The sequence below is a fragment of the Bubalus kerabau genome, chromosome 11 (assembly GCF_029407905.1).
Source record: "Bubalus kerabau isolate K-KA32 ecotype Philippines breed swamp buffalo chromosome 11, PCC_UOA_SB_1v2, whole genome shotgun sequence".
Taxonomy (NCBI): domain Eukaryota; kingdom Metazoa; phylum Chordata; class Mammalia; order Artiodactyla; family Bovidae; genus Bubalus; species Bubalus kerabau.
In genome coordinates, this window is record NC_073634.1 from 45,887,307 (window position 1) to 45,905,918 (window position 18,612).

The 18,612-nt window shown below is 43.4% G+C and overlaps 1 long non-coding RNA gene across 1 annotated transcript; it reads left to right on the forward strand.

Moving 5' to 3' along the window:
- Positions 1–1,607: 1,607 nt before the first annotated feature.
- LOC129623117 (uncharacterized) lies at positions 1,608–7,942 on the forward strand. The gene is made up of 3 exons (XR_008700365.1): positions 1,608–1,716; positions 2,307–2,524; positions 7,758–7,942. It is a non-coding gene; the product is annotated as an uncharacterized LOC129623117 (long non-coding RNA).
- Positions 7,943–18,612: the final 10,670 nt, after the last annotated feature.

An 18,612-nucleotide genomic window follows, 5' to 3' on the forward strand; every position in this document is an offset into this window, starting at 1 on the left:
TTGAGAACCGCCCAAAATTCAGCCCCACAATTCTGAAGACTGAGAAGAGAAGAGAAAAGAAGAAACAAAAAGCAGAGAGGAAAGCAGCTCTCTTCTCTGGGCCCCCCTCCCCCCGCCGCCCCCTCGGCTTCAGGCTGGAATCAGGGTCGTGCTGTGTGCTGCATTGACCCTCTGCCAGCTCCCATCCAGGCAGGGGTTTGGGGACTGGGGCTTCAGGTTGGACCGTGAGGTTGCCAAGTGCCCCCCCATTACCATGTAGAGCCCAGACCCAGCATCCCCTTGCCTCCGACAATGACACAAATGCTACCACCTCTCAAAGGAGGACTCTGTAAATATGAGTGCCTGGGATTTCAACCTACAGAGCCCCCAGCACATCCAAAGGCCGCACGCTAATGCATAAAATGTCTGGATTCGGCCGAGGTACGGCATCTGTCTCCACAAATGAGGCTCTAGGACAGCACAGGATGAAGTGTCAGATTCTGAGGGGTTTGGGAACTGCTGAACTGGGGTGGCACCTCTCTCATCCTCTTGACTTGCTCTCCCTCCAGCCTCCACCCCACCCGTCCTCAGCCAGGTGATTAATTCTAAGCTCCGAGACAGTCTCTGAAGGGATGCACGTTCGTTCGTTTGTTCGCTGCAGTGACACCCAGTGCTAGAGGAGAGAGGAACAGGCAGAGGCTTCTCTGCTGCCAGCTGTGGCCAGAAGCCTGCAAGTGTCCCCTGACCAGGCTGAGCGTGTCCTGTTCCTGGGGCATCTGGGCAATCTGACCCACCCAGGATGGGATGCCAAGGGTCACCATCTTGGATGTGATGATGCCCTGCATCCCAGGAGGGTTCCCGGTGCTTTGTGCTCAGTACAATGTTGCCCTCAAGCCCTGGCCTCTTCTCTACATCCTGATTCAGCCTCCAGTCCAGGACCACTCCAGCCACACTCATGTCTATATCCACCCTCCCCTCCCTATCCTGGGTAAACTATGGTCAGGTCCCCACAAGTACAGCCCGTCCAAGTACCTTCCAGTGAAGTAGCACCTCTCACTGTAAGAAATGGACTTTGCCATGCACTGTAGCCCCTCTGATTGTCCTTCTGAGTGGACAGAGTCTGGCTCACATGAAGGCCTCCCACAGCACAATGGTCATTCAGACTGAAAAGCTACCATCATTTTTCTCCAAGGCTCATGGGTTTGGGACATTTTCTTTTTTTATTACTTTTTACAAGACCCAGATGTTTTCTCACCCTTGCATTACTAAGCCCTATGATGATTATGGGTGAGTGTGTGCCTGAGTGTGTGTGTGTGTGTGTGTGTGTGTGTGCAAGTCACACTGAGGAAAACTGTGATGCAGTCATCTTTTGATCACAGGGCAGAGGGGAGAGGGGAGAAGGTGTCTCACTTGCTCCTAGGTTTTGAAGACAGGCATCTGGACTGTTTTGGGGCAGTGTGTCAAGACTGCCCTCTCCATGCAGGCAGGGACTTTGTTTTGTATCCTGCTTTAGCCAGTACCTAGAACAGCTGTTGTTACTATATGATCAATAAACATTTATTGAAAAGTTTTATATGCTGAAGAATGCAAGCGTGTATCCCTGTAGCTTCTGTCATTTCTTTTATTTTTCACAGACTAAAAGAAAACTCGCTGGAATAGGAGATCAACCTGAAACTTTCTGCCTATCGGGCCTTTCTTTTGTGGTCCGTCAAGGGAAACAAAACAAGGCAAATGCATGTGTGTATCTGCGCATGTACACATGTGTAAGTGTGTCTGTGCACGCACACACACATCTGTGGGAGGTAGTAACATCTCTAGGTTTTTTTTTTTTCCCTTTGTTATGTCTGGTCCAATCCCTCCACTTCTTTCCTGCCCAGGTCATGCACCTGAGCTCTATTATAATAGCAATTACAACAGTTTGGACAGCCTTTTAAGTATAGTTCTGAAAGCGGCTGTCACAGAAATTAGCAAGTTTTGCCAACAGCTCAGCTCTGAGATGATGGGAGCCGAGGCCGGGATGGGAGGAGTTAACCCAGATGAGTGGGGTGTTATGCAAAGTCCCAAATCCCTAAACTCCTGCAAAGATCTTTGATGGCCGTGATCAATAGATTCTCAGACCACAATGACATAACCTTGCGGTGGTTCTGCAAGGGTACAGTGGCTAAAAAGGCGTGAGGAGGTGGGAAGGTGGGAGGAGTGGTGAGAGAAGGGAATAAAGATCTCATATGCCTTCCCCTGAGCCCCCAGCACCTCCTTCCCACACCCACCCCCTCTTCAACAGGCATCACACAGCAAGTGACTGGTAATGGTTCTTTGGCCTTGTACAGCTTTTAAAATCCTTCAGCTGAAGCATCTCAGCTCCAATCGCCAGCAAAGCTTGAGCACCCTTGAGACCCTGGTGCAGATAATCACCATCCACTCAGTGACAAGAAGCTGAGCGCCGCTTCGGTACCAAGGAGACCGAATGTGGCAGGGCACCAAGGTGCCATCTTAGACGCATCGAAGCAGCCGCCGTGGCAGCAGCAGTCGCAGCACACAGGAAGAGGTGTGTGTGTGTGTATGTGTATGTGGGTATGTGTGTGTGTGTGCAAGTTGTTTTTTCTTCCCCCTTCTCTTCCTCATCTTCCTCTTTCCTCTCGGCCTCCTCAGAGAATCCTTTCTCAAGAGGGATACTGTTAACACAGAGGCCCTTAGCCGCCTTCCCGTTACCCAGGGCCTGCTGGACCAAATTGAATCCTGTAGTCAATAATGTTGGAAAGGAAAATGACATTAATTTGCGTAAAAGTGTAATCAAAAGGTGGTTGGATGATTTTTCTTGCTTTCAGAGAAATGCGGATTTGAGTTTATGATTAAATAAGAGAAAGCTGGGCAGTCAGCAGCTTCCTACTTTCCTCCCAGAACTTACCAAGTGCTCTCTCTGCCAGGTGACAGCATCATAGTTAATGGTGTGGCATTATGTATACAATACTCTGTGGCTGGTACGGCTGGCTGGGATGGTCCTGCAGACCAGGATGCTGATGGGTATTTACGCACCAGCTGAAGGGATGAAGAAAGAATATCTAGAAACAAAAGAAGAGCCCTCCTTAATACACGCAGAACTCAAACACCCAGCAGCTCGAAACAGCCAGTGAATTTTTCAGATCACAAATGCCCCTGCATTTATATTCCCTTTTCCACCTTAGGTCCTTGGCTCACATTTTCCTTTCACAGAGCTCCCTGGCAAACTGAAAATGGCCTAAACAAGGAATACCACATCCCCTGCACATCTTAATAATAGCTCTCCAAACAGCCTGAAATATTTTCATTCCATTGTCAGCTTTCCATCTCACACCTTAACAAGGGGCAGTCCTCCGAGAGGGACAGCTCAGGGCAGTTGTCCTTTGCAGGTATGACTTGAAGGCCAAGTAACCAGGCCTCAAGCCCCGGCCCAGAAGCAGATCGATTTTCCTAGTAAGCAGCCGTACACAGGAGATGCAGACACTGAAGGTCCGTGGAAGGGAAGACACTGTTCCGTTCCCAACGCCATGAGGACAGAGGTAGGCAGCGCATATGCAGCGCTGCAGTCCCCCAGGGACGCATGAACATTTAGGCACTGACCACTGCACTGGAAGAGGTCACGGTAAGGAAGCCCGGGGCCTGGGAGAGTGGAAAAGGAAACCATCTTTGCCCTGAGAGTATGGAAAGTTTGCCAGGAACCAAAGCAGTGGATTTTAGAATCCCAGAGAGCCTGTCGAAAAGAAAGCTACATCTTTGACCATTATTTAAGGGGGCACCAAGGAGGTGGGAGCCTGAATATGAAACCCCAGAAACATCACGGACAGACACTGGGCCTCTGTTTCCCCCAGTCAACCCGCCTCAACACCCCAACAAGGAAGAGCTGTCCCTAAGTGCTGACCAAAATTTGAATTCGCTTAGTTGATTCATTCATTCAATAGAATGTATCATTCGTCTGCTATATTCCAGGCACTGTGCTAAGTCACTATTGGAGATACAACAGTGAATAAAACTGACAAAGATATCTGTCCCCGTGGAACTTACATTCTATCCCTTCAAAAGGATGAAGACTTTCAAAAGACAATGAGAGACGCAAAGGGTCAGGGGAAAGAGAACTAAGAAAGAAGTGGCTAAGGTCTGTGTTTTCTATGGGATTTTGAGTGAAGGAGGGGAAAGGCGCACAGGACAAAGTTGAAAGGGAAGAAGGAAGTGAGGGGGCTGGGAGGAGGGAGGAATGCGCAGAAGCTAAAGCCACAGAGGCAGGATTCACCTACTTTGCAATTTTGCTAAAGATTAGTGCTGATAATGAAGGGATGATCATGCAAATACCCATAGTGTTAAATGCCAAGATTCTGAGTTACTATTATATTTATAAGGGGCAAGAAACTGGTAAAAATCTCTACTCAGCTGCCAGTAAGCCTGAGTTCCAGTACCAGGCCTCAGTGCAAAACTCCAGGGCCCTCCCATATTTGGACCCATAGAGAAACTCCCCCTGGTCTCTATCCAGGCAACTGGCCTCCTCCTTCTTTCCCAGTGAAAGTGAGTTGCTCAGTCGTGTCCGCCTCTTTGCAACCCCATGGATTATAGAGTCTATGGAATTCTCCAGGCCAGAATACTGGAGTGGATAGCCTTTCCCTTCTCCAGGGGATCTTCCCAACCCAGGGATCAAACCCAGGCCTCCTACATTGCAGGAGGACTCTTTACCAGCTGAGCCACAAGGGAAGCCCAAGAATGCTGGAGTGGGTAGCCTATCCCTTCTCAAACAGATCTTCCTGACCCAGAAATTGAACCAGGCTCATATCAAGGAAGCCCTTCTTCCCCAGGGCTTCCCACATATCTGTGTAATGCCAGGAGCCCAATAGGCCAACCAGTACCCTGTTCATTGGAAAACATACAGCAATTTAAAAAAAAAAAAATCTTTCCCTAAAATTCTGGTGTGCTAGTCAAATTTATTGAAAACCTTGACCTCCATCCTCAGTCACTACAGAAGCCAAGAAGGCCATGAGTTTCACTCAAACCACATGTCATGCTTTCCTCCTGGCATTCAGAATCAGGGTCCTTGAGTCACAGAAGAGCCACCTTGCATCTGAATCATCCCAGAGCTTGTGTCCCGCAGCCTCCCTGCCATCGTGCTATTTCCAGCCCTGACAGAGTCACCACTCTTTCCTCCGCCCCAATTCCTTTGACCCTCTACCTGCATCATGACATAAACTTTGGCACTGCCTCCACTCTAGGAAGCCTCACTCTTTTCCTCAGTAGCTAGAATTATTGCCAATTTTCTTCTCTCATAAAAAGAGGGGGAAAAAAAGCTTTCAAGTTACTACATAGGAATTCAGAAATTAAATAGCATCCCCCAAATAAATGGCACACACACTCACACACACAACCATCCCAAAACTATTGGCCTGAAAATGTGGCTATCCCACAGATGCCCCTTTCGATATAACTACATAAAAAGAGGTCAGGTCTCGGTCTGCAGCCTGAGCTCAGTCTGTGGTCTGCCCAGAGTCACCAAAATAAAAGATCACCCAGAGAGCTGAAAGAACCAGTTTCACAGTGTGCACTCCACCTAGAGGTGCCCAAACAAGGTTGAAAATACAGCTTGGTATGTAATGGCTGCGTGGCATGTGAGACTGTGGCTGGCAGAGGGTGCTGAACGGCTTGCTGATATACTGGGCACAACTTGGCTCTAGGGAGAATCTAACTGAAAAGAAAGACCCAAATACACACACAGAGAGAAACAGAAAAGAGACCTAGAAGGAGACCAAGTGATGGAGGGAGACAGAATGAGTGACAGGGAGACAAAGAGGCAGGGAAGACAAAGGAGGTGCCCTCCTTTCCTTAATGCTCCTGGAGATTAGAAATGAAGCCACAATGAATAAATCGCCATCGTGGTTGGCAATGGTGGAAACTTTTTTTCCTTGAGGGGAGGGAAAGCAGATAATACCTCCTCTCTATCCAATTTTTAAATAACCTGCTCAGAGTTGGGGAGAAAATGCAGACCAGGGAAAACAACAGCAACAGGCAGAGGAAAAGACAGAAACTGGACTAAGAACTGACTGTGAAAGCTCATGTGGCCATCAGATTGTTGTGGTTTTATGACTCCGATTTCTCCTTGTCAATAATTTTTTCTCTTCTCTCCCCCAAACTTGTTCCCTTAGGCCCTGCTTTACTAAGCCTCAGACAATAGTGATCTAAGCATAGAGACATATATCGAGCAGTCTCAGACCAAATCAGGAGACCAGGACACAAAGGGCAAAGGTTTGACCCTAAGAGAAATTTCTCATGGGGTCGGATCACACTGCCTGGCCCGAGGGATTTTTTTTCCTCTGATATTGTTTTCTCTCTTCAAGTGACTGATTTTCCCAGCCAAATCTTTAACTCCCTTCCAAGAGGAGTGATGTTTGTCTCTTTGGGGTTTGGCTATAGGTGTCTTCCTCCTGCCTTTTCCCATCATTTTTTTTTCTTTTAAAGCTGCCACATCTCCAAGTCTCAGCCTGATGATATGGGCTATGCAGTCAGGGCTGGACTACACCAGCTCCCACCTCCCTGGGACCTCCCACCACCCACCCCTCTCCCTGCCCACCTCCTCTGGAGACTTAGCATCTCTCAAAACTGCTGGATGACGCATGGCCAATTGGAAGACATTTGTTAACTTGCAAATGTTCAAATTAACACTTACTCTTGTCTCAAAGTCTGTAGGGAAAACCAAGTCTGACTACTAATTACAGCTTTTTGGGGGGTTAGCGGGGGAAATAAATGGGAGTTGAGGCCTTGGTGCAGAAGAGAAGTGTTTTCATTTGGCTGCAGCATTTGATGTTTGAGGCCCAAGAGCTGGAGAGGGGATCTTGGGGCAGAAAGCAGCCTTTTCCCTGCTCAGGAGAAGGACAGGGTCTTCTGGCCTTGCCATTGTACTTGAGCCTCAGAGTCCCAGGGCTGTGTCAATCATCTCTATTGGCATTTTGATAGTGGTGGAGGTGGGGAGGACTTGGTCCCATAGTCAGTGAAAGGTCAGTAAAAGGCACAAGGGCACTATCATGGCAGCTCCACACCTGATCCCTTTCTGTCCTCTGAGCCCAAAATTCTCCCCACTCCCCCAGACCTGGCAGAATTTCCCAGCCTTTCTACTACCATCTATAAAGACTTTCCTGGCTACTCCAACTCTTTCAATCTCTAGCTCTCTTTGAAGTAGCTTTTTTCACCCTCTCTTGCCTTGTAACTGCCTTGTAGAGTTGGCTAACTTTCAGTTATAATGTTCAGTCCTAATGATATTTTATAATCTGGGAAATAGTATCTCTAGTCTCAGGAAATTCTCAGCCCTCAAATACTGTTTCCACATCTTTTCCTCTGTTTTCTCCTCTTGGGACTCCTTTTAAACATATGGTGGGGGGCTTTTGAGCTGTTATTCAGATTTCTTAACTTTTTTTTCATGTTTCCCATTTGACTGGGTCTTTATTCCACATTTGGGGGCATTTCCTCAGCTCAGATTTCCAGTTTCATAATTCATTTTTTTTTCTTTTTTTCTTTTTTTTTTTTTTTTTTTTTGCTGTGTGCAATATGCTATTTGGTCTGTTGTGTAGGGTTTAAAATACACTGGCAAATCCTTTGATAGCTTTTCCTCCAAGAGGTGGAGTCTAACTCCTCCCCTCTTGAGTTAGGGCTAATTTTAATGACTCTCATCTAGTGAATAGAATATGGTGTAACTGACAATGTACAACTTCTAAGACTTGGTCATAAAAAGCATTGTTGCTTCCTTCCTCTGTGTTCTCTCTCACTTGCTCTAGGGGAAACCAGCTGCCACATCATGAGGACAATCAAAGCGCACTACAAGAGCCCCACATGGGGAAGAACTGAGGTCATCTGCTAACAGGCCCAAGAAGGAGCCATCTTACCTCCAGCCTCAGTCAGGCCTTTACATGATGGCAGATCTTGCTGACATCTTCACTATAACCTCATGAGAGACCTTAAACCAAAACCAGCCAGCTAAGCCATTCCTGAATTCCTGACACAAAGCAACTGTGAGATAACAAATGTTTGTTTTAAGCTACTAAATTTTGCCATGATTTTAAACTAATCCACCCATAGACTCAATTGTTTAGCTCTGGCAACAGCACCCCACTCCAGTATTCTTGCCTGAAAAATCCCATAGGCTGAGGAGCCTAGTAGGCTGCAGTCCACGGGGTCGCTAGGAGTCGGACATTACTGAGCAACTTCACTTTCACTTTTCACTTTCATGCCTTGGAGAAGGAAATGGTAACCCACTCTAGCGTTCTTGCCTGGAGAATCCCAGGGATGGGGGAGCCTGATGGGCTGCCGTCTATGGGGTCGCACAGAGTCAGACACGACTGAAGCGACTTGGCAGTAGCAGCAGCAGCAACTATTTCTTCATTCCTAAAGTTTCTAATTTTTCCATAACCACCTGTTCTTGTTTCATTGCCTTCTGTTTTTATTTCATCATTTCTATGTTCTTCCTTACCTTCAAAAACATTTAAATTATTCATTAAAATTTTTTTTTATTGTTCTATAGCCTCCTTTCTTTGAATATTGATACCTCCAATTGCTCAGTTTGTTATTTATCATTCATGGTGTTGGACTTCCTGGGCACCATGTAATTTTTATTTGTGAAATTATCTTTTATAAATATTTCTTCCTATCACTATCCAGAAAACCCAGGGTAGGTTTAAGGAGAAATTGATAACCAGGTTTAGGCTTCTCAGCTCAAAGTAATCTGCTTACTCACCCTGGCCCTGAGCACACAAGATGGTCCCAAGATGCTGTAATGCTGGGTGGTACTTCTCAGGACCTTAGCCACAAGGGAGAAAGGAGAAAACCCCTCAGAAAGGAAAGCAGGGGTTTTCTGCGGACAGCCTCCCACATTTAATGGGGAGAATCTGATCCCAGGCCTTGGCTTTATATAGGCTGTATAACTCAAGCCTCCAGCATTCAGTAAAATGGGATCCCAACTTGAGCCTAGTGATTAGCCAGTCCCTTCCTAGTCCACACAAGTGTAACAGATAAGGCCTCCATATTTCAGTGAGAACCATGTATTAAATCATTTTATGGAAACCTCTCCATTTATAACTGTGGAAATTTCTACTCCTGATTTAAGCATTGATTGCTGCTGCTGCTGAGGCTAAGTCGCTTCAGTCATGTCCAACTCTGTGCGACCCCATAGACGGCAGCCCACCAGGCTCCCCCATCCCTGGGATTCTCTAGGCAAGAACTCTGGAGTGGGTTGCCATTTCCTTCTCCAATGCATGAAAGTGAAAAGTGAAAGTGAAGTCGCTCAGTCGTGTCCGACTCTTTGCCACCCCATGGACTGCTGCCTACCAGGCTCCTCCGTCCATGGGATTTTCCAGGCAAGAGTACTGGAGTGGGGTGCCATTGCCTTCTCCTAAGAATTGATTGGGTACTTGTTAAAACTTTTTTCCCATCATCTGTAAGTGTTCAAGGTAAAAGGGAGAAGCTTTAGCCTTCAGTCAATATATTTGCCCTGTACCAAAAGTCTCATTTGCTACCCTTCCATATTTATTTATCCTCTTTCCCCTGTCACACCTTAAAACTCTAAAAGGCAGGGCCAGGATAATGCCTCTTTTTTTTTACTTCTCTTCATTAGAAGAGCAAAATGTTTTCAAATGGGAGCCTCTCTATAAATATTTGATTGACTGACAGATGAGGGGATGATGTAATGGGGAGATTTGGAAGGAAAAGGAATTAAAACTTCTCCCATGTATCACTAGGATTTCTGACCCTCAGATCTAGAACCCTGCTAAGAAGATGGTTCTTAGCTTTCCTGGATCATGGACACTTTTAAAGCCTAGTTAGACCCTCTCTGCAGGAAAAAAAAGAAAAAATATATGTATACACACACACACATATGACACACAAACACAAAATTCTGCATTCTATTTCAGAGAGCTAAGGAATTTTAAAAATTAACTCTAAAATATTAAAAATGTTTCTCATGTCCCTTAACAAAATTTCTTTTGGTGTTGTCAGTCATGCTTTTTCTTGCCACTTACCAGAGATCTTTTTTTTTTTTTTTCAATCATTAGAAATCACGCTGTCCAGTGTCCTCCCTTGACAGACATGGAAGTTCAGGTCCTGAGAGCCTGTAGAACTCGCCCAAGCTAATCCTGGTCTGCCCTCTGGCTAGATGCAGCGCTACGAATAGCTGTTCCTACTATCTAGATTTCTTCTCCTTAGAACTCTGGAACTAGGTACACTCCTATGTGGTAGCACCACAGAAAGTTATATCTAATCCTGTCAATAATGATACTAGTTTGTTCCCAATATGGAACCCATACTCTACTCTCCTTTACAAATACTCCCTTGTACCTAGCCTTTTGCTGTCAATCACTAAATTCAACTGATACATCTGAAAAAGGTACTTAACAATCTCAGCCCCCTTAGCCAATTGAGCTTGTCATGCTCCCATCTGTCATTCAAGGTCAATTCAGCCAACATTTATTGATGCCTGGTATTTACCACAAACTGCTCTCAACACTAAAAATACAAAAATGACCAAGGTCACACTGGGCTCATTGGCTAATGGAATGATGGACATGTGGACACATAACTATAAAAAATGTACATCTGAACTAGGGGCATGTACACAGTGGATACCCTTCTAACAAAAAACTAAAGTCACTTTGAAAAAGTGGAAATTGTTTAAACTACATCCTCAATTCACCAGAGAACTAATATGAAAATTATAAACAAAAATGATAATACCCCCCAATACCTTCAGTTCCTTGATTTTTTTTAATTCACTCATAAATAATTTTAGAAGTAGGAGAAAAAAGTACACAGAAAATTATAAACATGAACATATGACATACTCTTAAATTCTATAGTCAGAGAGCAAGTGTGAAATTCACTGTCATGTCTAACTCTTTGCAACCCCATGGGCTGCAGCCCACCAGGTGCCTCTGTTCATGGGATTTCCTAGGCAAGAATACTGGAGTAGGTAGCCATTCCCTTCTCCAGGGATGACTCCCTTACCAACCCAGGGATTGAACCAGGTCTCCTGCATTGCAGGCAGATTCTTTACCATCTAAGCCACCAGGGAAGCCCCTCAGAGAGCAAACATATACCCTTAAATGTTTTCATCAGTAATTTGTAAAAGGATAAAAATACATAAACTAAAATTTCAAACCAAATGACCTAGAAAAAATTTTTAAAATTAACAGAAATTAATATATTAGAAAAGAGTTGGTCTTATAGGTTGAAAATATATAAGTATTCAAAATTAGGAGAAAAAAGATATAATCCACTGACTTGAAAATATTTTTACTCATTTAAGAATTTCATGTGACATAGTATAACAAATAAAAAATAAAATCTTTGTAAAATAGATAATTTTATAAGAAAATGCAGATTACCAAAATTGTATGCAAAAGAAGTAGAAAAGTTAAACAAATAAATGCCATGGAAGAAATTGGAAAAGTCTGCCAAGGGATTAAACCCAGATGGCTCTATGGTCAAATTCTTTCAAACTTTCAAGAAATCAACTATTCTATTGCTATATAAAATGTTCCAGACCATATAATTTTTTTAAATCTTCCTTGTTTATTTTGTGAAGTTAGCATAACACCAATATAAAAATCTGACAAAGACAAAAACAGCACAATAAACAGTCTAACAAAACTTTGGACAATCTCATATTAGTAGAAGTGAAAAGATCAAAACTCTTCAAGGGTGGGTTAAGTACACTCATTATTCCCACTGTAATTGAAATTTTTTTCTAGACATTTAGCCAAACAGTAAGACAGGAAGAAATAAGAAATGCAAACAGTGAAAAGGAGACCAAATTGGCATTATTTGCATAAACTGATAGTCACCAATCCAGAAACTCAAGGGTAGTAAGCCACCAAAACAAATTACCCAGTAAACTAGACAATTACAAAATAAATACATATATATATAACAATAACTTCTTAAAATAGCAGCAATAACCACTCAGTAAATATAATGGGTAAAGAGTTTTATTTCTAATAGCAACAAAAATACAAAGATTCTTGGAATAAATTTAATGAAAATTGTGCAGGATCTTTATAAAGCTAATGATATGCTTTACAAAAATCAATGAAGAATAGTTGAGTATAGAAGGAGTGCTATATATTGTGTCTGAAAGGTGAGATTTAATAATGGAAAGCTATAAATTCTCCCCAAGTTAATGGACTTTTACTCAAAATCACAGTGAAAATTTGAAAAAAAAAAAGTGGTTTTGAATTTCAAAAATTGTTTTGAAGAATCAAGCATAATGACAAGTTGAACTTCAGCTGCCAAAAGAAGTTATAAATCTAGTAAATAAAATAATACAGGACAGAAAAATAAGAACCAAAACAGGCCCAACCAGATAAAAATTTAGTCTAGGAAATGTGTGATATTTCAAATGAACAAGAAAGATAAAATGTTTAAGAATGAGTTGTAGGACAACTATCTGAAATAAAATGTAAAATTCAATCCTAACCTTATATGGCATGCCAAAATTCCAAATGGATTTTTAAAACAAAATATCAAAAAAAATAATGAAAGAACAAAAATGCAGATGAACTCTGATCGATGGTGTGTACATAAAACTTTTCTATGAATAAAATTAAGGAGGAAGGAAGGAGGAGGGAAGGGAAGGAGGAAATATTACAGATTTAACTACATGAAAGCTAATTCTAGAAATAAAAATGACATAAACAAGCACTGAAGGCAAATATCAACCTCATAAAAACTTTACAACATGAAACAGATAAAGAATTAACATTTATATAATCAGCTCTTGCAAATCTATAGGAAAAATTAAAATATTGCTAAAAATAAGCAAATGAGATGGACAAGCAATTCAGGAAAGGAAAAACCACAAATAATATAGAAGTGTTTGAAATGGTTGGCTTCAATAATCAAATAAATTCAAGGTAAACAGAGCACTACATTTCATTTAATTTCAAAAATTGAAATACCCAAGTCTGGTGAGGATACAGGGTAATGACTTTCTTAAATATATTTTGTTGGCAGAGTTGTAAGTTAATGCAATTCTGAGGAACAATTTAGTAATATGTGTAAAAAACTACACAGATATTCACCACTTTAACTCAGGATTTCCACCTCTCCAGTTTTACACAAAGAAAATGAACAAAGCTGCTTACAAAGATATACATACAAGAATATTCTCTTCAGTATGACTTCAATAGAGCAGAGTTTGAATCCTCCAAAATATATACTCAGGCCCTGATTAAATGACTTACAGCATATCCACATGCAAACTCATTAATATTTTATCTATATATAATCTAATGACTTAAACAGTTAGAACCTGACATGGAACAATGGACTGGTTCCAAATTGGGAAAGGAGTAGGTCAAGGCTGTGTATTGTCACCCTGCTTATTTAACTTATATGCAGAGTACATCATGTGAAATGCCAGGCTGGATGAAGCACAAGCTGGAATTAAGATTGCCGGGAGAAATATCAATAACCTCAGATATGCAGATCACACCACCCTTATGGCAGACAATGAAGAGGCTCTAAAGAGCCTCTTGAGGAAAGTGAAAGAGGAGAATAAGAAAGCTGGCTTAGAACTCAACATTCAAAAAATGAAGATCATGGCAACTGGTCCCATCACTTCATGACAAATAGATGAGAAAACAATGGAAACAGTGAGAGACTTTATTTTCTTGGGCCCCAAAATCACTGCAGATGGTGACTGCAGCCATGAAGTTAAAAGATGCTTGCTCCTTGGAAGAAAAGCTATGACCAACATAGACAGCATATTAAAAATCAGAGACATTACTTTGCCAACAAAGGTCCATCTAGTCAAAGCCATGGTTTTTCCAGTAGTCATCTATGGATGTGAGAGTTGGACTGTGAAGAAGGCTGAGCGCCGAAGAATTGATGCATTTAAACTGTGAACTTGGAGAAGACTCTTGAGAGTCCCTTGGACTACAAGGAGATCCAACCAGTCCATCCTAAAGGTGATCAGTCCCGGGTGTTCATTGGAAGGACTGATGCTGAAGCTGTAACTCCAATACTTTGGCCACCTGATGTGAAGAACTGACTCATCTGAAAAACCCTGATGTTGGGAAAGATTGAAGGCAGGAGGAGAAGGGGATGACAGAGGATGAGATGATTGGATGGCATCACCAACTCAATGGACATGAGTTTGAGCAAGCTCCGGGAGTTGTGATGGACAGGGAAGCCTGGCATGCTGCAGTCCATGGGGTTGCAAAGAGTCAGACATGACTGAGCAACTGAACTGAACTGAACTGAATCTAATGACTGGAGAAGGAAATGGCAGCCCATTCCAGTATTCTTTCCTGGAGAATCCCATGAACAGAGAAGCCTGGCAGCAGGCTATATATAGTTCATATGGGCGCAAAGAATTGGACATGACTGAAGTGGATTAGTCTGCATGTAACCTAATGACACAAGAAAATGTCCAAGATACATTGCTAAGGAAAATGTTACAAAGCAGTGTGCAGAATATAGCCTTACTGGTGCTTTAAGTTTTCAATCATGAAATTTTTTATTTAGTGTCTGTCTTGTTCACTCTCACCCTGCTAGAATATTCTCACTTCTGACTGCATGTTAGAATAATCTGGAATACTTTTATAAAATACCCCTTGCTGGGCAAAATATTAAAACAGTATTTCTGCAGATGTTAGTTGTTTTGCTCTTTTTTTTTAATTTCTTCAAGTGATTCTAATGTGCAGCCAGTGTTAAAACTACTTCTGTGTACAACAGTGATTCTCAACCTGGGCAATTTTGCCCCAAGGGTATATTTGGCAATATCTGGAGACATTTTTGATTTGCACCCCAACCTGGATTGAAGGATTCTACTGGTGTCTAATGGATGGGGGCCGGGTTTCATGGGTGGAATTTGTCACTCTGAAAGTTAAAGTTACAATTCCCAGTATCTCAGAATTTAACAGTACTTGGCTTCCCAGGTGGTGCTAGTGGTAAAGAATCCACCTGCCAGTTCAGGAAACATAAGAGATGCGTGTTTAATCCCTGGGTTGGGAAGATCCCCTGGAGGAGGGCAGAGCAACCTGCTCCAATATTCTTGCCTGGAGAATTCCATGGACGAAGGATCCTGGCAGGCTACAGTCCACAGGGTTGCAAAGAGTTATACATGACTAAAGCAACTTAGCATGCAGCATGAAGGAGAGGTCATCAAAGAGATACTTAGGTTAAAATGAAGCCTTACCATAGGCCTAAGTCCAGTATGACCACTGTTTTTATAAGAAGAGAGACACCAGAAACACAAATGCACAGAGAAAAGGCCAGGAGAAAGCAGCCATCTGCAAGCCAAGGGGAGAGGCCTCAAGTGAAACCAACACCCCCAACACCTTGTTCTTGGACTTCCAGCCTCCAGAATGGTAAGAAAGTAAATTTCTACTGCACAATCCCCCTACTCTGGCATTTTATTATGGCAGCCTTAGGGAACAGGGATGCTGGCTAGATTTCATAAAATGCATGGGACATTCTCCACAACAAAGAATTATCTGACCCCAAAATGTCAATCATGCCAAGGTTGAAAAACACTGCTTTAGAACCTAGCTTGGTGTCAAGTGTAGATAGATAACCAACAAATATTTTCTTGAGTGAGATATTCAGTAGGTAAAAATCAGCAGGATTTGGTAACCAGTTGAATGGAAAGAGAGAGCCACAGGGAAGAGTTAAGAATGGTGACCACGACTTCCCTGGTGGTCCAGTGGTTAAGAATCAGCCTGCCAATGAGAGGGACACAGGTTCGATCCCAGGTCCGGGGAAGATTCTACATGCTGCAGAGCAACTAAGCCCACGTGCCACACTACTGAAGCCTGAGCACCTAGAGCCTGTGTTCCACAACAAGAGAGGCCACTGCAACGAGAAGCCCGAGCACCACAAGGAAGAGTAGCCCCCGCTCACCGCAACCAGCGAAAGTCCAAGTGCAGCAGCAAAGACCCAGTGTAGCCAAAAATTAACAATTAAAAAAAAGAAAGAGGAAGAATGGTGACAAGATTTATGTTTGGGCTGACGAGGTGAGTGGGGAAGGCAGAATGCAGCAGGATGGCCAGGGTGGAGTCAGGAATCAGGTGGAAGCGGAAGTGGGCATCCAGCGGAGGTATTCAGTGACCAGTCAGAAATGGACTGCTGGAAATAGAACAAGGCATTGCCAGTGTGCAGGGAGAGAGGTTCAGCTGCTGCGAGGAAATAAGATAGCCCCCAGGGGAGTATCTAGAATGAGCAAAGTACCAACAAGGGAACCTTGAAGATCAGTAATATTTAAAGGGAAGGCAGAGCAAAAAAGGAGCCTGCCCATCAGATAAAGGAAGAAAAAAGAGGCCAATTAAGAACCTTCATCTGAGGGCAGCCCTGAAAGCTATAATAATCTTATGTGTTAACCTGCCTAGGCTGTAGCACCCAATTAATCAACCAAACACTAATTCAGGTGTTGCTGTGGACATATTTTATAGATGTGGTTAGTATCTCCAATCAGTTGACTTTAAGTAAAGGATATCATCCTAGATAGCATGAGCCTCATCCAGTCAGTTGAAAGGCCATAAGAGCTAAACTGAAGTTTCCTGAGGAAGTAGAAATTCTGCCTCAAGACTGAAGCACCAGCTCCTACCTAAGTTTCCAGCCAGCTAGCCAGCCATACAGATTTCAGACTCGCCAGGGCCTACAACTTCATAAACCAATTCCTTGTTGTTTCTCTGAAGGACCCTAACTGAAGCCAAGAAAAGGTCAGAACTGATGGATCCATCCTGCACCTTTATGCACTGGCTTTGGCATATATGAGTGAAAAAAGAGGTCACTCCACACCCACAATGAGAACTCAGGAGAGGAGAAATTGAGGAAAGAGAGAAGAGGTCTGGGAGGGAGAGCACAGGAAGATTTCGAAAATGCGTGCCTGCCTGTGGAAATGAGGAGGGGCCAGGACAAGGGAACGCAGGCAGACCAAGTCAGGATAAGGGCGCCCGGCTGTCCCATGCTACCTCTGCTATCATTTGTGGCCACTCACCATACATTCAGTGTCATCTGAAGCAGTTTACACTCATTAACTGTCACCATGAACCTTCTTGAGGGAGTTTTCATCTTTATTTTGCAAACATGGCAACTGGACCTCAGAGGCACTAATTACACTAGATCCTTCACTAGAATGTAGGGGAGCCCAGATCCAAATTCAGTCTCCTCCAACTCCACACTTGTGCTGTTGACCACCAAGCTGTTATTTCACAAATTACTTGATGGAAATGTTAGGAGTACAGAAAATGGAGTTCTAATGCCGATTCTGCCCTGATTGGCTGCAGGGCATCTACAGGCAGATGGTGGAGGGGTTTGAGTGGGTGGAAGTCATCTGCTATGATGGAACAGACCAGCCTTTGGCATCAGACACCTGGATCTGGATCTCAAGTCTACCATTTATTGGTTGGGTAGCCTGGGGCCGGTTTCTTACTCTCCCATGATTTAGCCTCATCTTTAAAACAAAGATTAATGATACCTACCTTTAAAAGATTGTAATTTCTGAGACAGCATCCATAAAGCACAGAGCACATAGTAAGTATTCAAAAATGATAGTTTAATTTCATCCTCAATTTTTCTCTGGTCCATTCTACCCCCTACAGCTTTGGACTGGTCCAGTAAGATGACAAATCCAAACATCCTTGATAAATTCAGGGCATCATCATTACGGGAGGAAAGGATGCAAACTTTGTGCTTTATATAAAACTCAGCCACCAACTGGGGCTTCCCTGATGGCTCAAATGGTAAAGAATCTGCCTGTGATGCAAAAAACCTGGGTTTGATTTCTGGGTCCAGAAGGTCCCCTGGAGAAAGGAATGACAAGCCACTCCAGTGTTCTTGCCCAGAGAATTCCATGGACAGAGGGGCCTGGCAAGCTGTAGTCCATGGGGTCTCAAAGAGTTGGACATGACCGGCGACTAACAACAAGTAAGTCATGTAAACCCACGTACCTCAGTTGCCCATTTTAAATGTAGGCATAGTGAACATTAGGTTTATGAGGACAAATGAGTGCAGTTTTTAATTATTACATATTGTATTTCGGGTCATATGGTTGTTTTGGACTTCTAAACAACCAGGTGACATCCCAGGTTCCCCCCATTTCCATATCCTACAGTGGAATATCATTCCCTCACATCAGTTTGTCTCCTCAAGGATACACTAGCTCGAACTTTACAGAATTTTCTTTTATTCCTTCAACTTCTGACACCATGAACAACTCAAGCCTGGCTTTCCCTGTCATCTTCTCCCCCAGAGTTGCCATATGGCTGAGCCGATGTCCTTCCTCTACTTCCTTTCTTGTTACTACAGGTCCAGTAGTATTGCACAAACATGCTCAACGGGAAGGGTCAAGCTCCATTTCAAGCCTGAGGTCTGGGATTACATCAAATCCGTAACGTTTATCTGCCTTTGCCATCAGCCAAATACTTCCCAATTTAGGTCTCACTCACATCAAGACTGAGTTATCTGGGCTGCCACATGCCCTGCTCTCTCCTCCATTTTTCTCACTTAATTTCAAGGGTAACAGCTCCCAAACCCACTTAGGCCCATGTAATGGTCACAGACAGCATGGCTACTGGGAGCCAGGCAGCATTTCTACCTGAAGTAGCTGCGGGGGCTGTCCACAGTGAGCAGGCCATT